At 42.2% G+C, this 25199-nt stretch overlaps 1 protein-coding gene and 1 long non-coding RNA gene across 2 annotated transcripts in view; one reads left to right on the forward strand and one right to left on the reverse strand.

The window, feature by feature from the left end:
- The window catches only part of gabbr2 (gamma-aminobutyric acid (GABA) B receptor, 2), a gene marked incomplete at both ends in the record, with an annotated part of 395075 nt that overhangs the window by 308747 nt on the left and 61129 nt on the right, over positions 1–25199 (reverse strand).
- LOC308096078 lies at positions 5868–6814 on the forward strand. Its single transcript, XR_013934104.1, has 4 exons — positions 5868–6002; positions 6134–6181; positions 6508–6608; positions 6704–6814. It is a non-coding gene; the product is annotated as an uncharacterized lncRNA (long non-coding RNA).

The following is a 25199-nucleotide window of genomic DNA, read 5'->3' on the forward strand; positions in this document are numbered from 1 at the left end:
GTGCGCACTCACACACTTACACACGCACATACGCACACGCACACTTTATACACAGTTTTATAATAGCATACTGATATATGAGGCCCATTATCATGCATAATGCACAAGCGTGCACACACACACACACACGCACACGCACGCACGCATGCACGCACGCACACACGCACGCACAACATGCAGACCATCTTCTTGCACCTTAATGTCTATATCATGAACAGTATGTAGCCACAGTTTGCAAAGAGGGAGGCGGCATGAAGGACCTGAAGAATAGACTGTCAAAAGCAAGAGATGCATTCATCAGACTTAAAAAAAGACCTGGAGCTCCAACAGCATCACAAGAAGAACCAAGCTAAGACCATACAAGACACTGGTGGTGCCATGCAGTGTTGCTATACGGATGTGAAACATGGACAAAGGAGACAACACGGCAGTTGATGTGTTCCATTATAGATGCCTACGAAGAATACTCCGTATACGTTAAGATCATGTCAGTACTGAGGACCTGCTAGAAAGTGCTGAGATGAAGCCGCTGAGTGAGGAAGATAAGCTGCGCAGAGGGAAGATGATTGGACACATACTACGGTAGAACCACCACAACAACGACTGCAACATAGCAATGACCATGGGCACCGCAAGGGAAAAGAAGAAAAGGAAGACCAAAGACCACCTGGAGGCGTACTGTGGAGAAGGAAAGAAAAGCAGCAGAGTGTAAATCATGGTCTGAAGTGAGGACTGCTGCAGCTGACCATGAATGGTGGAAGCGCTCTGTGAAGGCCTTATGTGCCACAAGGCACGAAGTTAACAGGTCAAATGAACAGTATTTTTTTGTCGCAGAAACCTCCCATCACCAAATTCTTCTTACTTTTTGTGTTTTCTCGTAAATTAACACCCAACATGATCATAGTACAGCGTCACACCAAAGCATCAAAAGTAGCAGATCTGCAAGCTCAAAACGCGGCGCGAAGCGACGCGTTTTGAGCTTGTAGATCTGCTACTTTTGAATTTGAATCCTGAAAAGCAACAGTTTTGGAGATTTGGAGTTTTCCACCCGACAGAGACGATATACCAGCTGCTACGCTCATGCACCATTGTCTAAACCTCATGTACATACTGCACGGATGGATATGCTACAGTATGTGTAAACATGTAGATACCTTTTGTTTTTGATTCTTTCTTTATTTCTTTTTCCTTGCTCCCCCAAAAACCCATCCGCTAGAATAGAGCCTAATTGCTTCTGCAGCCAGCAGGGGTGAAACAGCGAGACTACAGGCCATTCATATGAACTGTCACACTTCCTATATAGCCTCAATTTAAAAGCCGGATGCTGGCCCCTTGATGTGTACACTTGCAGAGTTAAAAAACAACACTGAGCGCTTTTACTGCGTTACATTTGTGTGTACATCGTACACCCACACAGACGCATGCATACACACGCGCGCTCACACACACACACACACACACACAGAGCGAGAGAGAGAGAAAAAAAGAGTTTGAATTTCCAAGTGGTAGGAAATTCCACGGCCCTTTCTAAGTAGGTCACGCAGCCTCTTTTCAGCACTCCTCTCCTCCTCCTCTCCTCTCCAACAACACCACCACCACCACCACCGCATCAAAAATGCATAAATCCATCCATGCACATTCTCCCTGCCTCCATGCGCTGCTGCTCCAGGCAGGCAGCCTCCCCCGGTTGGTTGGCATGCAAGGCACAGGCATGCTTTTCCATTCCGTTCCATTCTAATCCAATCAAAAGGGTTGGATGTGCTGCGGTGTATAGGATACACACACAACAAAAACAATTATGTATACAACACGTGGTGCTCAAACTTTTTCATTTTATTTGGCCGCGGACCCCCCCCCCCCCCCCCATCTCAAAATATTTTGTTCCAGGGACCCCCCAGAAGCAAAGATTTGAGTTAAACACGTTTGCTTTAAAATATATACATATTCAAAGATTTGCACAAGTTTTCACGATTTAAAAAAAAATAGCAGATATACAAGCTCATAGCGCGGCACTCGGTGCCACGCTATGAGCTTGTATATCTGCTATTTTTGAATAGCCAAACTATAAAATATGGTTAAAGTGGTTAAAATGATTGTTGTGCTGCTTATATTAACTACTTTTTGGCTGGGGACCCCCTGGTACCCTCCCAAGGACCCCTGGGGGTCCCCGGACCCCAATTTGAGAACCACCGACGTACAGCACGTGGCCCGTTTTCATTGCCCTTGTTGTTGTTGTCATTGTTGTTTTCCCTCTGGAGATCTTCATAAGAGAGAAGTTATAATGGGGCTGAGAGACATTTCCGGCGCTGTGTGTTGTTTACCAACCATAAAACGTTTGATTATGTGAAGAAAGAAATAAACGCAAAACAAAGGGTATTTGTTAAAATATAGTATCATATAATTTGTGTTTGTTTTTTTTTGATAATTCACCAGGATCCTGAATGGCTTGATTCTAGGCTTAAATGGATTGATATAAATATTTTTTGGAAATCTCTATGGGAAAAATTTATGGGGTCTGAAACGATGGAACCAGAACATGGCCGCCACTGCTGCAGTAGGTTCTATACTATGTATGTGCGGGTCAAAAACGTCCGAAGAGGATTTTAAAAAATACATATTTTATGATCACCATTAGTTTATGATTACCACAACTACAAGACACAGCAATACTGAACGTGAGGCAAACTAACGTGAGACAAACTAAAATAACTTATGTCACATCATCAATAAATGACTAAAGGTACTGTAGGGTAAGTCAGTAAGTGATATTTCTTTGTCAAATTAGTGTTAAATAGCTCTATTTCTGATAGTAAGCATTGCTATAGAGTGTCGGGATACCAATTCTATCCAATCAGGATAGAGAACTCAGTCAGGATACAGATTAAACAGGTGAAATTGGAAGTGATGACACACATAAATGAGCAGACACAATTGGAACTGGAAGGCTATAAAAATTTAAGCTGATGAGTGGGTACCCTCTCCTGATCCTGAACATGTTTCTATGTATTAAAGAGCTGGAGAGACGGGGAGACCCCTGTTACTGAACAAACACTCTATAGCAATGATTAGAGCTTTAACTTTTTAACAAAAAAAACACTAGATTTATGCCGAAGCAGCAACTATATCATCTCTGTCGTGTGGAAACCTCATACGTTAACTGTATCGTTTCAGGATTCAAATTCAAAAATTGCTGATGACACCAAGGGAAAAATATGTGGGTACATATTGCACGTCAAAAAATACAAAAATAAAAAACAAAATGGCAAGAATCTGAGCGTGGCTGCCGCTGATGATAATATCAGTATTATTTTATTATGTACGATATCAAACTACCGCCTCATCTTGTTACAGTCGTGTTCAAAGCCAAAGAGACATTTCATCTCTCATCTCTAACTGGCAGCGTGTGACATCTCTCCCTCTCTCTCTCTCTCTCTCTCTGTGTCTCTCTCTCACTGGGTATTGAGTTCATCCATAGATGAATAATTGAATAGATCACAATAATAGTCCTGCTCCCTTACATCCTAATCTGTGACCGCCGAGTTCTCCCCGGACACAGCGAGGAGCGACGACAGTCATCATCAGTGACTCTGAGGCTGTACCGGCCTATCAATCTATCAATCTCACACACTATAAAATCTTCAGAACTCATTTAAACCCCGAGAGTGTACACATTCACCTTTTAGGCGGGTGTCCATTTTGTTACATAACCAAATAGATTGGTTTAAAAAAATATGTTCCGGATAGCAGCTTTAAATGTTCCTGTGCACCAGTGGTACTCAAATGTTTTACTTAAATAGAAGTATCAATACTGCAATGTAGAAGTACCCAGTGAGCCATAGTCGTTTTTTAGACGTCTGGTTTTTGTTTAGACCTAATTTCACCGGTCTAGATTCGGTCGTATTATAGACCGAATCTAGACGATTGAATTTAATCCATTATTCCATAAACTTTGATTAAAAAAAACAACTGTAAGCTGCACAACTGATCTCCAGATATTGGACTAAAATAATTTGAATAGTCATTTATCAATATACAGTATAGTTTAAATGTAGCCTAGATTTAGACGTTTAAATCAAAACCATATATCAACGTCTACATTTAGACCAGTTTTAAACCATGACATTTACTTATTTTTTTAGTCATGTTGTTTGAAAACTTTGATTAAAAAAACAACTGTAAGCTGCACTTGATCTCCAAATATTGGACTAAAATAATTTGAATAGCATTTATCAATATACAGTATAGTTTGAATTTAGCCTAGATTTAGACGTTTAAATCAAAACCATATATCAACGTCTACATTTAGACCAGTTTTAAACCATGACATTTACTTAATTTCATGTTGTTTGAAATCGTTTATTTTAGGATGCTAACAATAGAAATTATTAAATCTCACTATTATAGCGAAATAATGCAGTTTGCATTAATGGTGATATATGCAAATATATTTTTTTAAATGCATAAATATAAAAAATAACGGCAGTTTGCAGTATTGGTGATAGGCTAATATAAAATACTGAGGAACGAGTGAAAGCCAAGCAGTAAACCGCTAACCTCTCGTCACCAGACTTTCCACAGTAAACCGCAGATTGTCTTTGTAGTTCGGTTTGCTTATTTCTCTCACGAGACTTGGCAACACTGGGCTTCACAGCAACAGTAAAACGCAGATTGGTTTCGTAGGTTGGTTTTCAGATTTTCTCACGAGACATGGCAACATTAGTGGTTCCGGTTGCGGACGACAAACAGTAAACACTCACAAATAGATACATTTCATGCGAGTTATCACGATGTTCATCAACATGAAGTTTAATTATTTAAATGGCAATACGACTATAGAGGTGAGTGTTCTTTGCTTATTGATTTTAAAACTTTTCTTAAGCCGCTTGCAAGCTTATAACTTCTAAAGGAAGCTGCTAGCTGCTGCAGCTAGCTAGCTAAGCTGCTAGATGCAGCTAACTAATGCCAGTAGCTAACTTTAGCAGTCCGTGAAGAACGTCGATTTACAAGCTCAACGCTTTGCATCTGCATCACGGTGTGAGCTTGTAGATCCACTACTTTACTGCAAGAAGTAAAACCACGGAACATAAATTGTGTATAATCTTTTATTTTGTTCCAATTGGAGTGAACCTTGTTGAATATGGTACAGTGTAATAAAGTATTGTTCTTTAACAATGTGCAGGCACATAGTTGTGTATGTGCACACATGCTCTAGATTACATAACCTCTGCTATTGATACTCCCAATCTTAGAATTAATTAATTTGTTTATATGTTCATTGCAGAAGCCACTTAGATTTTGTTTTGGCCAGGCTACGGAGGAACAGTGCTGTTGTGGATCCATTTACAGTGGAGTCAGTACTGCTATATGGGGCTGAGACAAGCTGTGAAATTAATAATGTCATTGTTTTCAAACAGATCACAGCAATACACTGCTTGCTCAAGCTGCCCTGAATGGACTGAGGACACAGAGATCTATGTGTAGATATGTACATATATGTAGGTATGTGTAGATGGCTAAGTGGAGATATTTGGAGATGACATTGAAAACATTATGTTGGATATGTAATTTCATTGTCTTCCACCCCTAACAGTGAATTGTGGCTTCAGTCCAGTCCAAGCAAGAGTCAGGACTACACAATGTAGAATTTGATTTGCTATAGCTGTGAGCACAATAGTGATGGTGTAATTATGACATGTAATTTACTTTGTTTTCTCCCCAACAGTGTATCATAGGCGTATGCCAAAGCAGTGCCAGGACTCCATAACCACAAGGTACAATTTATTTGAGTTTTGCAGTGATATAAGTGGTGAGTTTGTAAGTGAGATGAGTAAGTACCCCCACCAAACAGAGAATCTTAGCCTTATGGAGCAAGGACTACCTACACAAGGTAGATTTTGAGTCTAGGAGTGATCATAACGGTGACTATGTCTAATTTATTTCCTTTACCCCCAACAGTGAATAGAAGCCTTACTCCAGCCCCAATGAAGAAATAACACCACAAGGTAAATTTAAATTGACTGTAGCAGTGAGCAAAATAGGTTGCAATGGTGCAAGTAAGATGTTTAATTTTCTTTTCTCCCCCCAACAGTAAGTAGCAAGTATGACATGTAATTGCCTTGTCTTTCACCAACAGGAAATCTTATCAGAACTCAGAGGAGAAACATTCACAGGATTCCAAAAGGTACCTTTTTATAAAGTGTGGAAGTCATCTTACTGTGGCAAAGATGTAATTGGGTAGGGATGATGATGTTGAACTTGTAAAACAAGTAATGTTGTTTATTAAGATCTGCACCAGCCAAAGTATAGCCTCACATCCTAAATCACAGGCAGACTGTCACAAGGTTTCTTTATTTCAGTTTCCCATGTCGGAGAAAAGTAAGAATGGAAGTATTATTTATCATTTCCCACTGTGTTAGTGTATTATTTATTATTTCTGTTTCATATCAACATTATTGTTGGCAGAGTATGCCATTGACGATTTAGCTTCTCATTTTCTTTTTGTTTCAGACTTTTCACCAATGGCCTGATGACTAATTTCTACTAGCATGGTGCCGGACAGCAGGAGAGAGCTTTCAAAAGCACTACCTTCTATCTTTCTGTCATCAATGGTAAAAATAACTTTGTCAGTGCTAGTTATTTGTTGATTGCTTATTCAAGTTGTACACGTGTGTGTATGAGAGTTATGTCATTGTTTTGACTGCAGAAGCCGTTCAGAAGACATTCAGAGAGACAATGGAGAACCTGGTCAGCGCTGCCATCTCTGACCACTTCAAGCAGGCGCCTGGTAGAAGTGGAGGAGGGGGATACAAGAAGAGGGCAACGCCTTGAAGCAAATCAATGTTATTATTTGGTCAAACATTTTGTTAAAACTTGTCTTTTCTGGTTGTTTATCCCATTAAGATAGGGAACGCACCTGTGTCACTTAAGATTTCTTTGGCTATTCAGAAAATAGCAGATATACAAGCTCATAGCGCGGAACTCGGTGCCGCGCTAAGAGCTTGTAGATCTTCTATTTTTTTGGAGAGTTTTTTTTTTTTGTGCAAATCTTTGAATATATATATATATATATATATATACACACACATTTATAACTCAAGTCTAGGCAAAGCAAAGATTTGAGGTAAAACATACATTCAAAGATTTGCAAAAATGTTCAATATTGTTAAAACAAAAATATAGCAGATCGACTAGCGCCGAGTGCCGTGCTATGAGCTTGTAGATCTGCTATTTTTGAATAGCTCAAGTATAAGATGTGTTAAAGTGTTTAAAATCTAACATGACAGGTGTTAATGGCTTAAAGCATTAAGAGGTGCAGAAATTAAAGACCGATTGTACAAGCTTTGGTATTTTTTTTGTTGAAATATGTATTGTGATTGAAATTGAAATTACAGTTGAAGGATAGTTATGTTCAGAGTAGATCAATGTTAACATTAAGAAAAAAGTTTTTATCCAGTGGTACAATAAAGAGTAGCATGACATTAGTGTCACACTGCAACATATTTAAAAGATCCTGAAAGATAACAACATAATGTAAACAAATTATCAGAACATCATGGGACTACACTTCTACAAAGGTAAGCAAAACGGGTTAAATTAGGTCCATCAGGTATTTTTTTTTTTTAGAGAACCTGGATCTGCATTAAAATTGAGGCATTTACATGCATTAATATAGGTTTCGTGTGAATAATTTGATATATCTTAGAGGTATATAATGCCTACAAGTTGTTTAGATGTTATTTAAACATGATTTAATTATAAGTATATTAATATCCTTATTAAATAGACGTTTACATGACGTCTAAACAACGTTTAGACGTCATGATAGGGTTTAACCCACTGTGCATTTTTCGGGCTATTAGACGTCTAAATAACGTCTAGGCTAAATCAGGTTTATGAGTGGTCTAAAAATGAAAGTTTTTTCAACGTCTAGGCTAAGCCTATACGTTCTTTCAACGTCATTTGAACGGTTATATATTTATATCTAGCCGTCCAAAAGACGTTGAAACAACGTCTAGGCTAGGTTTAGACGTTGAAAAAACTTTCAATTCTAGACCACTCATAAACCGGATTTAGCCTAGACGGCTAGGTGACGTTTAGACGTCATTTAAACGGCTAATAGACCGAAAAATGCTCAGTGGGTACTCTGCTACAAGTAAAGTCCGGATTTCAAAATATGCTTGAGTAAAAGTACAAAAGTATTGGCATCAAAATGTACTTAAAGTACCAAAAGTAAAAGTAGTCTTTGTGTAGAATGTCCCTTTCAAGAGTTCAACATGTATTTTTTTTTGTTTTTGAAAATAGCCGATCTGCAAGCTCACAATGTGTCGCATCGCGACGCATTGTGAGCTTGTAGATCTGCTTTTTTCAAATGGCCGAAATATGGCAGTTATTATTACAAGTGGCTTGTAATAATAACCAAAATCTACAAAGTAACTAGTAACTAAAGTTTTCAAATCATTGTAGTGGAGTAAAAGTACAATATTTGCCTCTGAGATGTAGTGGAGTAGAAGTAAGAGTAGCCTACAGAAAATTGGAAATGATCCAGTAAAGTAAAAAATACCTAAACATTGTACTTAAGTACTTGAGTAAACGTACTTTACACCACTGCTGTGCACTGTGTGTGCGTGCTTATCTATGTCAACCACACAGAGTCTTACGTATTATGTGAATAATATGCATTACATAATGCCATTCAATCCTATGAGGCCTTTTCATAACGTTATCCAACTCCGCGGCTGTATCTGTTCCGGCATCTTGAAATGTTAGACTCCTCTCCCAGCACACCAAATCCATCCATCCCACCCACCCAACCCGACCAAAAGCCCTTCTCCTGATTTCCCGGGGATGTAATGCATTACCCCCGATGCACCCTATCGATTTCCCCCGGAGCGAGGAGCTCACTTTGCTCGCTCGGTTGAGGGCAGAAGAAGATCCCGATCCATTTCTCATGATGCCACCTGGGCCTTCAGACTTTTATATAAACCGCCTCGGTCCAAGTTGTGGGATCAAAACTGTGTAAATCACTGACAATAAAAAAAAGAGAAAAAAGAACATGGCATGGGATGCTGGAGGGAGAGAGAGAGAGAGAGAGAGGGAGAGAGAGAGAGATTGTCGTTCCTCTTGCTGGCTCTGATTGATGCGTACCATGCAGACAGAAGGGAGCGATGGAGGAGGGGTGGGTAAGTAGGGAGTTGAATTATCAACTCTATAAGTACGTATCACTTCTACCTTGTGTCTGTATTAAAGCTGCACTACGTAACCGTCCTCTTCTACCCCGGATTTGAACCCGGTTTCCTGTGCAAGTCCTGACATTTTTTACCTTTTGAGCTAATAGAGCCTGCCTGCTTGCTCAGGGGATAAATTGAATCTTGACCCCCAATTGTATAAGTTATTATTGCATTAACATACTCTACCCTGCAAATTGGACAAAATTACATTTTATTCATAGAAAAAAACAAGTTACATAGCGCCACATGCACTCAACATTCTCATGTTTCGCGTCAAAGTATAGAGAGGTTTACATGGTTGGAATTTGCAGTTCCTCTAGAGTTCGACACCTACGTGCCACTGCCGATGTGAAAGATATGGCCATATATGGAGATCTGTGTGTCTGTCAGTCCTTGTCCCTTTCATGGCCATATATGGAGATTTCTGTATTTGTCAGTCCTTGTCCCTTTTATTCCCATGTATGGAGATCCCTGATGTCATGAGTATGCCAAATTGCCCATATATGGGCATGCTTCCGGGGCGGCACGCACACGCGACGATGTCTTCGCAAAAAAAATAGAAAGGCACAGTAACAAACATACACACGCACGCGCACAACGTTGAAAGAATGAAATAGCAGCGCTATGATTACCTTTGGCTGCATGACACAGACTCGCAACACACACACACACGTTAGTCTCACTCCGGCCAGGCAACGTGAAACAGAGAACATTTTATTGTGGAGAGTTAACCGGAAGTGGTGTATTCAGTTTCACTCAGTCTGAGGTCACAACTTAAACGTTTGCTGGTACATGTTTGTGAGCAACGGAGGCAAAATATGGGCCAAATAACGGATACCAATGTACACTGACCAATTGAAAGTACACTATCCGAAGACATTGTTAGGGTGAAATGTTGTCGAAATTGGACATGTGGTCTGGCAGAACATAGCTAGAGCGTAGCAGAGACAATGAATAACACAAAGAATGAGACGGAAACGATAATACAGCTGCGGAAGTCAGACCACTAGCGGATTTTAAATAAGGATAGGATGAGAATCAGTATAATCTACTTCAAAATTGCTCCCCAGTGATCTGGAATAAGAGTCGACAAGACAGCATGGTCCACGTCTGAAAACTTTGATGTTTTGTGGGGGAGGTTTAGAAGCGTTTTCTCCGGCGACCTAAGACAACCTGGTTCAATACAAACAGTCCAATCTCTACCCCCCCCCCCCCCAAAGTTTGAGATAAAAGTTCTGGGTTCTTCTGGGTCTTGGACAGACCGGCTGAACTTTGCTCTTTCTATTCTAGCCATCCATCCGCGGCAGAATACAGTAACAGTACACACTGTTATATACTGACAGAATGTCAGCATGTAATATTAATGAAAAAAGAAAACGCTGTCAAATACTGACAACGAGGAGAGCCTGGGTCAGAGACAAGAGCCTGAAGTCAGTATTGAACCTTATGGCTTATTCATCAATCAAATCAACAACAAACCCAACAGCTATTGTTGCTTCTCAGCCGCTATACAGTCAATAATGTAGGTCTGCAGCGCTGTGTGTGTGTGTGTGTGTGTGTGTGTGTGTGTGTGTACACTATAAACTGTAACTGAGGTGAATACATATATTGGCAGGGTTGGTAGAACAGGTCTCACACACACACACACACACACACACACACACACACACACACACACACACACACACACACACACACACACACACACACACACACACACACACACACACACACACACACACACACATCTCTCTCTCTCTCTCTCTCTCTTGTTGCTAAATGCGTGCCAACAGTCACGAGAGTCACACAAACACCAACCACCCCGCCCTGTCAGAAGCACTCTACCCACTTCCACCCACTTTGTACCACCATGTGTACACATCAGTCCACACCAGGGGTGGGCAATTTGATGATGGAGAGAGCCACAATATTTCCACACTCACTCCAGAGGGCCACATTGCATAATACTGTCTCTCCGTATTTTAACTTTTTTCGCCATTCTATGTCACACAAAAGTAGCAAAAATAGCCGATCTACAAGCTCAAAACGCGTCGCAGTGCGACGCGTTTTGAGTTTGTAGATCTGGTATTTTAGCTATTTTTTTATTGGAATCCAGAATTTTTGTTTGCTATTTTTGAATTGGAATTGGAAAGTAACATTTTATTTAATTTCAAATGCATTTCGTTATTATTGTGTTAACTTAAACTTAAAGGTAGAGTAAGTGATTTTCTTTGGTTAAAATAAGTGTTAAATAGCTCTATATTCTGACAGTATATTTCCAATTTTATCCAATCAGGATAGAGAAATCAATCAGGATATAGATTAAACAAGTGAAATTGGAAGTGGTGACACTAAGAAATGAGCAGACAAAATTGGAACTGGAACACTATACAAATTAAGCTTAAAAAAATGTGTACTTTCTCCTGATTGGCTGAGATTTTGACACCTACCGGAAAATGTATTTTCTGTTTATTAAAGGGCTGGAGAGACGGGGAGACTCCTGTTACTGAACAAACACTCTATAGCAATGATTACTATCAGAATATAGAGCTTTAACATTTTAACAAAATACTTTTTGTTTTAACCAAAAAATATCACTTACCCTACCTTTAAATACAAATACATTGGACATAAAAAATACAATAGAATTGTAATACTATAGTCATTAAGCTACTAATATAGACTGAAGTAATTAAAGCGGGTCATGTTTGCAACTGTAACAGCTGAAATCAATAAATATATCAGTAATGTGATATCAACCTGCGGGCCGCATTAAGTGAAGGTCTGTGAATGGGCTGCCAGTTGCCCCTGTATGGTCCACACTCTCCATGTGACTCTGGCTGGCACATATAGGACCGTCTGTCACGCAGTGTTAATTTTGACAGCAAATTTAGTTTACAAGGCTTGATGACTGCTGGTATAGAGGGGGAAGTAGTGGGTAAAACAAATATCGATGGCCAAAATGCAAAACCTCCTAAGTGCAAATTTCATGATTTTCGGATTTCACTGTGGATGAGGACTATAGGCTATGCTGCACATGCTCAGTCTGTCTGCAAGATAGTCCCGCCCCTCATTTTGTCAGAAAAAGTCATTTGACTAAAACCTCCTATCTTGTTCAGTGCCAATTAGTGCTAAAATGTTGAAGCGCAAAACCTCTTATCTGCACCAGAACTAGTTGAGCAGCAGACAGAGCTGAAACTTGGGAATTCTATGTTATGTAGACCGTCTAAATGTCTTTCAGTTTGTAGTAATCAATTATTTTCAAAATAAAAAAGTGTCTTCCACCCTTACTAGTTAAGTATTTGTTAGTAACTGTCAAGTTAATTGCATTGCCTTGTTGATTGCTAATGATTAGTGTCAGGTGGTGAAACTTTTATCACACCAAGAGTGTGAGTTGATCAAAAATGTTAATGGTATTACTTGTTACAGTACTGTAGAATGTCTTGATCTCAAAATGAGCATAAAAAAAGCATTATTTAACAACATAATGTTTGTTTGTAAGCCTAACTATTTCTAGGTAAAAACCTCCTATGTGCATCTATGTAGATAGGAGGTCATTTTTAGGTATAGATAGGAGGTTTTGGCATTGAACATTTTGAACTTGTGGTTAGAGGTTGTCATTGCTGCTTAGATGTGAACGTCCATGTCGTGATTTTTTAATAATTGCAGATCAAAATCACACGTGAACACCGTGGCAGCCAACAAACCTGTGAGAATATTGTGGTGTGTTGGTTGGAGGGTATAGGGTATGGGGGTGGGATGGGGTTTGGAGTTATGGGGTGTGGGAGGTGTGGGGTGGCGGTTGGGGGGTTATGGGGTGGGGGGTGCATGAGGGTTTGGGTGGGTGGAGTTTGGGGGTTGTGGTGTGCTGGTTGGGGGCATGGAGATCGGGGGTTCTGGGAGTGGGGGTAATGGGTTGGGTGGGATTTGGGGGTATGAGGGTATGGAGTGGGATGGGGTTTTGAGTTATGGGGTTGAGAGGTGTGGGCTGGCAGTTGGGGGGTATGGGATTTGTGGGAGTGGGGGAGTATTGCAGGTGGTGGAGTTGGGGGTATAGGGTATGGGGGGGATTATGTTGAGGGGGGCATAGGCCAGTTAGGCCGGATCATATAGGATTGGGTCTTTGCGATGCGATGCAAGAGTGTGGTCTAGCCAACACCAACTCAGGACTCCTGAAGTGGGATGGGGGTTTGAGTTATGGAGGCGGAGATGTGTGGGCTGGCAGTTGGGGGGATGGGGTTTGTGGGAGTGGGGGAGTATTGCAGGTGGTGGAGTTGGGGGTATAGGGTATGGGGGGGGGGGTATGGTCTAGCCAACACCAACTCAGGACTCCTGAATCGCTGCCCTCCACACTCTCCTATCTAGCATCAGGGTCTTGATCAGGGTCTTGAGCTCTACAGTGTTGTTAGCTAAGCTGTTACGCCGAAGTTCATCTACGTAGGGTGGTGCACTTATTGTCTTTCCTGGCTTTGCCCTGGGTTGGCTCCCATAGTGTCAGTTTGCTTGCCACTAGTTATGGGGCCTGACGCAATGCCCTGCCTCATCCTTCTCTCTCTGACTTTGTCTGTGACCCATGGTAAGTTACCGTAGAGGACCACATTTCTGATGTGGTCCGTCCATGTGACTAGTGCCATTCGTAGCATTCTTGTGTAGACTCCATCCAAGGCCCTTTCCTGTTGTGCTGTGACGGCCCATGTCTCAGCCCCATACAGCAGTACTGACACTGTAGCTATACAAACAGCCGCCTCTTGAGGTCTTCTCCCATGTCTGATTTCCACACTCTCCTCATCCCATGCAAGGCATTCTAGTCAAGTACCCCCTGGACCTTCAGGTCCTATTCCATTGAAGCAGTCCAGGCCCAAGTTATTTGAAGTCCTGGACTGCCTCGAGTAGCTTGTCTCCATCATTTGAACCATCTTCTCAGGAACTCAGTAGGCCCAGAGAATGTTCATCAGTTTCCCCCGGTGGATGGTGCCAAAAGCCTTTTGGAAGTCATGAAGGTGATCACCACTGAAAGATTCCGCTCCCTTACTCCTTCCAGTATCCTCCTCAGCACCAGTATCTGCCCGCCTGCTGTTCGCTCCGGGCGGAAGCCGTTCTGCGAGTTTCTCAGTACAGGGTCTGAGATGGGTCTAAAACCTGCGACTTGTGAGCTCAGGCTAATGCCTTGGAGGTGTCTGTCTTGGTGAGGTCGCCTGACTTTGGTACTGGATTGATGATCATTTTGCGCCACAGCTTCGGCAGCTCGCTAGACGTGTGTGCTTGATAAAATCCAACACCACCTCGTCTATGGGCACATACATCACTCCATCCTCCCTGCAGCTCTTGCCTCACTTGATAGTAGCCTTGGCCCTCTGGTACTCATCCATGGTGAATGATCTGTCTTCCATGACCTTCCCATACCAGACGGGAACATCGGATCATCCTCTTCTTCGGTTGAAGGAGGATTTCCTAGGAGTGTTTGGAAGTGCTGGTACCATGTTTCAACTCGTTCCTCTGCGCTTTCTCCCCAGAAGTCTGAGAAGAGCTTCTGCCAGAAATGTCATTGATGAGCTTCCAGTTCTTGCCATGCTTCTGGTTAACATGCACCTCTTTAATGTCCCTGATCTTTTGGGTCAGCTCCTGTTGTTCCAGTTGCATACACATGGTATAGCTCCTCCTTCTTCCGCTTATATTCCTCCCTCAGACCCTCTCCCTTTTGGTCAGCGACAAAGTCCCTGTGTGCTGCTCTCATCTCCTCCCTGGCTTTGGTGATTCTAGGGTCAAGGCATCCGTCTTTCCTCCTTGCTTATAGGCTCTTTAAGACATTCAATGATCTTACATACTATTCCACTGTCCACACTGGACACAAGGTTGGTGATCCAGTTGTATGAGTTAGGGGAGTTGGAGGGCATGAGGGTTTAGGTGGGTGGGGTTTGGGGCATGTGGTGTGCTGGTTGGGGGGAATGGGGGTTGTGGCGTATACAGTGCAGATTTTTTTGGGAAAAAGCGTATACAGTCTACCATTTAATCCATTGAAAACGTGCTAGCGTATACCCACGGCCACGCGCATCTCGTGCAGGGAATGATTATCGTATACCTCGGGGAAAAAAACTAGACCACACCACTGATGCAACTGTTTGCAGCTGTAAATGTATGTATTTACAGCCAGTATTATTTGTCATTATTTAGTTATGCAATCACTTAACATTGAAGTGTAAAAGCTCCTATCTGCAGAATTATCCAGGAAAAGTGGGGAAAAACCTCCTATCTGCATTTGCTATATGAAATAAGTGTAATTAACATATAATAATGTAATATAGTCCAGACATCCAGAAACGGTGTATTATGTGATGGGTTTCATAAAAAAATAGCATTGTGCAAAAAAAATACAACATTTTGTAGTTTTCTTTTTCATTTTCCCAACAATTAACATTTTTCAGATAGGAGGTTTTGCGTTTTGGCCATCGATATGTAATGTTATGAAACACAGGGCAAAGTTAAAGAAACCTGAGACTTGAAGCAGCAGTCGAACACATATTAGATCCACTTCAATACGTTTAAAATTTTTTTTTTTTTTTTTTAAGGCGTGGTTTTCTTTTCGATGCGCGCTCCAGTTTCCACATGCCTGTTTGCCAAAAAAATCAGCACAGAATAATTATGTTATTTTTAGCCGCAAGATCAGCTGCGAATCGTGCGCGGAATCGATTTGCAACGGTAAAGACATGCGGTTTCAACGTCTCACAGCGGTAACCTGAACACAGGAACACATCAACTAGGGGGAATGGCAGGCAGCAGTGTTGCCATGTCTGCTTGTTATAAGCGACTTTGGGCTTGTTTTTCTGTCAAATCGCTTGTAAATATTGGTGGTGTTTTTTTGGGGTAAAGTGTAGTAGCTTATTTCCAAATGGCCGATGCATATACTAGGTTTAAAGGGATGGTTCACCCCCAAAATGACTTTTTTCTATCGATTAGTCACCCCATGGAGACTTCTATTCATGGATATTCTTTTGTTTTTGTCGCATTCCTAAGGCAATAATTTGATGACCGGCAGCGGTTCCGGTAGGAGACACAAAGAGTCTCCTTTGTGTCTCCATACCGGAACCGCTGCCTACCGCCTAATGCGACAAAAACAAAAACAAAAAGTATCCATGAATTCAAGTCTCCATGGGGTGACTAATGAAAAATAAAATGTTTGGGTGAACTATCCCTTTAAAGTGCTCATGTGCCCTCTATAGCTGCTTCTTTTGGGCTTGTTTTCATAGACCTGGTTGCTTGTTTCTCTTCGCAATATCTGGCAACGCTGGTCACGGGGCAGGCGGTTCTGTACGCTACGCCGGCCATAAATAAACATGGCGGTGACATGGCAGGGAGGGAAGGCAGGCTGCATTGATACCTGCGGCTTTCTTTCATGTCGCTGCCGTCAGGAAAGAAACCTCATATGTCCACAAAACTGTTACTTTTCAGGAAATGGAAAAAAAAAGAACAAACCTTTTTTCACACAAATCTTCTATTCTGGGGGTCCCTGACACAAAACATTTTCAGATGGGGGGTCCGTGGGCCAAATACATATACATTTGGGGGTCCTTTGACACAAGAACGTTTGATAACCACTGAGCTATATTATTTTAGTCGCAAGCTGTCGTTAATACTTTTCTTTGGTTAAAGACATAACCACTTAAAACCTATACATCAGTGGTTCTAAACCAGTGGTCCGGGGACCACCAGTGGTCCTTGAGGGGGTTCCAGGGGGTCCCCACCTAAAAGGTGTTAATACATGTTTACCCCTTTATCCATATTGTATATACGTTGGCTATTCAAAAATAGCAGATATACAAGTTCGCAGCTTGTATATCTGCTATTTTTGAACGTTTTCGAAAAATCTTGAAAGTCTTTGAAGAATTTTGATTTTTTTTTTTCAAAACACAAATCTTCTGTTCTGGGGGTCCCTGGCACAAAACATTTTCAGATGGGGGTCCGCGGCCAAATGTATATCAATTTAGGGGTCCTTGGCATGAAAAAGGTTGAAAGCCCCTGCTATACGTGGTTGACTAAAATCCCTCAGGGCTCTGTACTAGTGACTTTTTTGTTTCCACTCTACATTAAATAAATATCTTTGCTAAAAAGAATTTCTTCATAAGGCTATTTTTGCATGTCACCGTGTAGTATGACGTAAGTAGGGCATTAAAGGAATAGTTCACCCCCAAAATGACAATTTTTCTATCGATTAGTCACCCCATGGAGACCCCCATACGTAGGCCAATCATTTGATGACCAGTGGATGGACCGGTATAGGCAGCGGTTCCGGTATAGGAGACACAAAGGAGACTCTTTGTGTCTCCTACCGGAAACCACTGCCGGTCATGAAATTATTGGCTTAGGAATGCAAACAAAAACTAAAAAAATATCCATGAATTCAAGTCTCCATGGGGTGACTAATCGACAGAAAAAAATGGCATTTTGGGGGTGAACTATTACAAAAAATGAAATGTGGAGATACAAGGTTAGCGCACCGACAGCAACAGTGTGTTTGATGTTTGGTCTCGTGGAAGACGGCATGTAGAGCCTCAGGGGAGAGGAGAGGAGAGGAGAGGAGAGGAGAGGAGAGGAGCGCAGGCCACAAGCCCTTTGATGAGGAGCCTCCACCTGCATATGATGATGGGATATCACCACCACCCCCCCCCCCCCCCCCACACATCCTACACCTTTCCCCTTCCTTCCCCTGGAGCTATGCAAGCCCCCCTCTTCTACACCATACTCTACCTGTATGCTGCAACACCGAGAGAGAGAGGCAGAGGCATGGTGTGAGGCAAGGAGAGAGAGAGAGGGAGGATAAAAGTTGGGTGGCTGGTGGTGATGTGGGTGGGAAAACTGTGGGCTGATTCAACACACAGCACAAAGCAGATCTCTCTCTCTCTCTCTCTCTCTTTGAGCCTTTCGCATGCCTCATATGTGTGTACGTATGTTTGCCCTTGTGCACGTGTGTGTGAGTGAGCTCATGCATGCACATGAGCACAGGAGACCTAGCAGGATAAAGATAGATGTATGCTGATCATCATGGGGGGCAGGATGGACGGAATAGAAATCCACCCTGCCCTCACAACTTACACCTTGTTTCATCACTGGCTGAGGTACAGAACCCTGATGAGGTTTTACAGTGGTGGAAAAAGTACTACATTATTTTACTTAAGTAAAAGTATCAATACTGCAATGTAGAAGTACTCTAAAATGTACTTGAGTAAAAGTACAAAAGTATTGGTATCAAAATGTACTTAAAGTACCAAAAGTAGAAAGTACAAATTATAAAATCAACACTGTACCATACCCTACGTGAACGCAACTAAAGTTTCCGGCGCTGTTCAATGAGGCTGGCTGACACATGTGTTGAATGTTGTGTGTGCCTCCCTATGTCAGCTGCCTTGTTAAAACCTGATGAGCCAGAAATGGACAGTTGATACATATGGCTACACATCTAGCCGTCTGTCTGTGTAATTACTTTGCATATGCAAAGACACAGTGCCATGACGTGAGAAGCTGTAGCAACACAAAGGAACACAAGGCCATGCTTGGCGCAAGGTAAGATATGGCTTTATTTAACTGTGCAGTTAACCTACTTGCTGGACTGTAGCCTTTTTTCGGCTTTTGATGTAAACAGTGCATAGCGAGTGCACATCATTGAGATAGGTGCTACTGTATGATGTGCTGCCCACAGAGGAGTGCGGAGGGGGGACCATTCAGATACATACATTAAGTTAGCAAAAAAAACACTTCCAGCACACCTCTGTGTGTGTGTGTGTGTGTGTGTGTGTGTGTGTGTGTGTGTGTGTGTGTGTGTGTGTGTGTGTGTGTGTGTGTGTGTGTGTGTGTTATGGCGTCATATTCGGTGAGTTTGTACTGTAACTATAATCTCATGCAGATCTATGGTGTTAATAGCCATAGTAAAACAAAATAACATGGGCACCACACAGGGTACACAGGGTTAATATAGGCCTGCACGCATGCACACGCGCACACGCAAACCCAGCACACGGCACCCGGCACAAGTACACACAGAATCCAACACTGTAACTCCAAACTTGACCCCTAAATCAAACTTCTAAATGCCTCATCTTAATCCTGACCAAAGAATTCTCGGAGAGATCATAGAAAGTTAAAATGTGACTAAAAGGTTCTGACATGTGTCTATGTTCTACTAATTCTACTATGGTTGTGGTGGGGTACATTTTGGACCCTCTCCACAGTAGTAAATACAAGTAACACACAAACACACCCACAGAAAGCGTTTGATGTTTTCCTACGCGTTTCACCGCGGCCCTTGTTTTTATTTTTTTCCTCTTCTTCACATCCTGCACTGTGGGGCCGGCATGCAGCGCGTTTCCACGGCAACAGAGAACCAACCTGATGGTGATAAGGGTTAACGGCACATGGCGGGTGACGCGAGCGGAGCAGGAGGGGGCGGGGACAGGAAGCCATGTACAGGCATTTCTACCACAATCTGAATTGGTCTTCAGCCAAGGTGAGAGAGTGTGTGTGTGTGTGTGTGTGTGTGTGTGTGTGTGTGTGTGTGTGTGTGTGTGTGTGTGTGTGTGTGTGTGTGTGTGTGTGTGTGTGTGTGTGTGTGTGTGTGTGTGTGTGTGTGTGTGTGTGCGCGCGTGCGTGCGTGCGTACGTGCGTGCGTGCGCTTAAGAGATGGTCAGGGGAAAGGGATAGAGAGAAATAGAGAGGGAGACAGAGACAAACACGGAGAGAGAGACAGAGAGAGAGAGAGATAGAGAGACAGAGAAACCGACAGAGAGACAGAGACCGAGTGAGAGCAACTAAGAGAGAGAGAGAGAGAGAGAGAGAGAGAGAGAGAGAGAGAGAGAGAGAGAGAGACCGAGTGAGAGACAGAGCAACTGAGAGAGAGAGAGAGAGAGAGAGAGAGAGAGAGAGAGAGAGAGAGAGAGAGAGAGAGAGAGAGAGAGAGAGAGAGAGAGAGAGAGAGTCAGACAACAGTGAGAATGAACAGGAGAGGCAGGCCATTAACAAACACTGTCTCCATGGTTGCAGGAATTGAGTATATTTTTAAATGAACCAATTCATTGCTAGTCTGCCTCAAGAGAGTGTTCATGTGTGTGTGTGTGTGTGTGTGTGTGTGTGTGTCTCTGTGTGTGTGTGTGTGTGTGTGTGTGTGTGTGTGTGTGTGTGTGTGTGTGTGTGTGTGTGTGTGTGTGTGTGTGTGTGTGTGTGTGTGTGTGTGTGTGTGTGTGTGTGTGTGCTCACAGGCTTTCAGACACATTGCAAATAGATGCATGAACACCATTATGCAGGACCACACACACGCATGCGCACGCACACGCAAACGTACACGCACGCACACACACACACACACACACACACGTACGTATATTACTATACTTGTGAGGAGCTGAGGACATCGACATTTTAAGACAGTGATTTTATTAATACTGTACCGTAACCCTATAAAGCCGAAAAATAGCAGATCTACAAGGCCACAACGTGGGCCAGCTATGTTCTGGTGCACAACACCAGCTTCTTCCACCACTGAAATGCTGCCGTTAATAGCCAACCAAGAAATGTGATGTCATTAGAAATGGGAGCGTACATACATACACTATGTTTCCAGGGAGCTATAGAACAGATTCCCAAACCTGTTGTTTTGGGGAGCACATGGTATCAGTTCATTCAACCTCCTCTCTGTGTTGGTTGTTGAGACGCTCCTGGCGAGACATAATGGGTGCGTTCGGAAATACAGCACTGAGCGCACTGGCCAATACAAACTAATAGGCGAGTGCGCTCCAGTGCGCAATTTCCGAACGCACCCTTATACTTCACCCCGCAACGGTATTGCGCGCCGAGAACAGCTGACATACAAGCTCACAACGCGTCGCGGATGCGACCGTTGTGATCATTGAGCGCTCCCTCTGCGACTGAAGGTGGGGTTTTGGGGGACAACTGCTTTGAGAGTCGCTATAATTGTTTACACACAAGTTGACACAACTTAAACCAAGGTATATATTTCAAGAGGCTCAAGAGATCACAGTAAACATCCATCCTAAACCTTCTTCTTCCACACTGGGAGGAAAACGTCATCTGAATGTTTGATGGGATGCATTTTTACACGTGAGGCTGTGACCACTTTTACATTGCATCTAATGAGAGGTCGGGTTCTTTTGGCCCTGACCTGCGCGCGCATTCTGGTTCTTATCGGTGTGACGTTGTCTGGAAATGCGTCTATATTCCCCATTGTGAACACAACTGGGGAACAGCTGCTCGGCTATAGGGTTATGGGATCCTTTAGGGACTTTTAACGATTCCGGTTCCTTAAAAGATTCCCTCTTAAAAAGGTCCAATTCCTTTAACGGTTTCCTTTAACGATTCCTATATCATTAAAACATCTATAAAACGCCCCTCGGGATTCAAACCCGGGTCTCCCGTGTGGAAAGCCAACATCTTTACCACTAGTCTAAAGGGGAATTCTCCCCTTGGCCAGGGGGGAGATGTTAGGCTTTTAGGCAGAGGATGACTACTGCTACGTGTGTGTGTGTGTGTGTGTGTGTGTGTGTGTGTGTGTGTGTGTGTGTGTGTGTGTGTGTGTGTGTGTGTGTGTGTGTGTGTGTGTGTGTATATATATATTTATACATTCATTCATTCATTCATTCATTCGGGGCTCCTTGGCATGAATAAGTTTGAGGACCACTGGTTAAAACAACATTAGGAAGCTCAAGCCCAAATAGGCAACTAGAAAGTTGTCCCAAAAACCACCACCAATATTTACAAGTGACATTGCATCCCAAAGTCGCTTACAATAAGCAGACTTGGCAACGCTGAACATGCATACAGTATAAAGGACCAATGGGAATGACACGCACGCGCACGCACACACAGACAGACACAGACACACACCAACAACAACTGATACCATCACGGCATCTGGACTCTGGAGCTTGACTAAAACTATACACTACTGCATGTACATGTGCATGTCATTTATCTTGCATGAGAGAGACTACACTATCAGATCAGACAAACACAAACAGAATCACAGCAGCACTCAGCCAACGGCTTTCCCCACATCTCACATACAATACATTATCTATGGAGAGACTTTCCCCACATCTCACATACAATACATTATCTATGGAGAGACTTTACCCACATCTCACATACAATACATTATCTATGAGAGAGACTTTCCCCATATCTCATACAATACATTATCTATGGAGAGACTTTACCCACATCTCACATACAATACATTATCTATGAGAGAGACTTTCCCCATATCTCATACAATACATTATCTATGGAGAGACTTTACCCACATCTCACATACAATACATTATCTATGGAGAGACTTTCCCCACATGTCACATACAATACATTATCTATGAGAGAGACTTTCCCCACATCTCACATACAATACATTATCTATGGAGAGACTTTCCCCACATGTCACATACAATACATTATCTATGGAGAGACTTTCCCCACATCTCACATACAATACATTATCTATGAGAGAGACTTTCCCCACATCTCACATACAATACATTATCTATGGAGAGACTTACCCCTGTCTCACATACAGTAGCCTACATTATCTATGGAGAGACTCACCCCTATCTCACAATACATTATTGCTCTTTTCTGCTGCTTCATTCAATATCTGTCCACTTCCTCCCTAGAAGGCTACAGCGTGGGTAATCAGTGTGTTGCCAGATTTTGCAAGAGAAACAAGCGGCCAGGTCTATGAAAATAACCCCCCCCAAAAAGCGATCAGGCTAAGTTTTACCACTTTACATCAGCTATTTGAAAATAACAGATCTACAAGCTAACAACGTGTCACATCGCGACATGTTGTGAGCTTGTATATCTGCTATTTAAAAAACATATATTGGGGAAAAGGTGAGATTTTTTTGAATATCTTTGAAACATTTTTACATTCATATATTTAGTAGGTGGGCTCTATTTCTGGGAGACTCCCGCAATTTAAGGGAGAGGTGGGATGTTTGAGTTTATTCTGCTTGGCTCTAGCCTACTCAGAATTTTGTTGCCAAACTTTATTCTTACGGTGACTGCATTTAGCTTGAAGATTTGGTACCCATGCAGCTTGAATTTAATACATTGTTTTTTCCTCCTGCCTACTGAGCGTCTCATCATTACAAACCCTAAAAAATTGCTATGCTCCTCTTTCGGTGTCTCCCCAGGCGTGTGTATCTGCCAAGAGATGTGTCCCAGGAACTCTGAATATGTATACCTCTGGATTATACCATGATGAATCTTAAAGTACTACAGTATATGCATAATGCGCTTGTTATTTTTATGTGGCTCTGTGCGTTATTGCCGTTAACAGCCCGTCAAGGGGATAGCACACCCCTGCATGATGTTTCATCACATACAGAATGCTGGCCTTATAAGACTCTTTTATATATACGTTTTAACCCATTTAGACCGGGAAAGAATCTGTCATTTTTAGATTTCTTTGGCTATTAAAAAATAGCAGATCTACAATGCACTACTACAAGGCTTGGAAAAGACACGACATCAGAATCCTATAGCCCTGTGCACTCAGCGTTGATCTGAAATCAGATTAATCTCTGGGTTCTTTTTGGGAGGGGGGGGGGATGCATAAAATAACTGAATTTGAGGATAAATGTGAACACCAAGGCAGTGCTTCTCAAACTTTTTCATGTCAAGGACCCCCAAATTGATATGTATTTTGGCTGCGGACCCCCATCTGCAAATGCTTTGTGCCAGAAGAGAACATTTGTGTAAAAAAGAAAATACTTTCAAGATAAAAAAAAGAAGAAGCTGTATATCTGCTATTTATGAATAGCCAACATTTACAGGTGGCGCCATCTTGTGAGGTTTTCAGGTGTTACTTTCAATGGTGTTCTCTTTCTATATTGTGCTCCACTTCAGCAGTTCATGCCCATCGTCCAGCATAGTGAAAAGTGGATGGACACCCTCGTTCTTGGCCCGACACCGACAAATAAGCCACTCCGACCTACTTATTCTTCGCTTGCTTTACTCTAATTACTGTAGCATGGCTATAAAAATACATAAAAGCAATGGCGGCTTTTCACTGTCTGGCACTGGGGTGATCTTATAGCCTGAAAAAAAAACACCAGACAAATCTGCCAGGGCGAATTTAATTTGCTCTGGCATATTCACATTTATAGTGTATTAGGGGTGTTCTTGCCAGCCTTGGAAAACACGGCTACAGTGATCTTGTGCCCAGAACAGTTGCCCACACCTTGATTTACAGTAAATTATCTATTTGATGGACATTTATATAGCATTTTAACCCATTAAGAACGCATGCGGGAACGCATCTGTGTCATTTTAGATTTTAGCTGTAAACATTATTTTATACTTTGGGCTATTCAGCCCAGCATGCACTGCCAGCGTGTCTCTCTCTCTCTCTCTCTCTCTCTCTCTCTCTCTCTCTCTCTCTCTCTCTCTCTCTCTCTCTCTCTCTCTCTCTCTCTCTCTCTCTCTCTCTCTCTCTCTCTCTCTCTCTCTCTCTCTCAAAATGTAGGTTGCAGTGGTGGAAAGTAACTAAACTGTATTTGTCTTTCCTTGAGTTTTTTGTATTTTGCAATAGGCTACTTTATACTTCTACTCCACTACATCAGAGAGGCAACTCTGTTCTTTTTGTTTTACTCCACAATTACTCCACAATTACTCCTCAATTATTATGACCATATATATGTTCATATCTGTTTTTGAAAGATTTCAAAATTATTATTTTTGACTTTTGATACTTTTGATCTCTCTCTCTCTCTCTCTCTCTCTCTCTCTCTCTCTCTCTCTCTCTCTCTCTCTCTCTCTCTCTCTCTCTCTCTCTCTCTCTCTCTCTCTCTCTCTCTCTCTCTCTCTCTCTCTCTCTCTCTCTCTCTCTCTCTCTCTCTCTCTCTGCATTTCTGGGTCGTGGGGTGAGAGACTTTGAAGTGGAGGGAGAATATAACGGGGAACAAATCGACAGAG

The sequence above is a fragment of the Gymnoscopelus braueri genome (genome assembly GCF_963280865.1).
Source record: "Gymnoscopelus braueri genome assembly, chromosome: 11".
Classification (NCBI taxonomy): Eukaryota; Metazoa; Chordata; class Actinopteri; order Myctophiformes; family Myctophidae; genus Gymnoscopelus; species Gymnoscopelus braueri.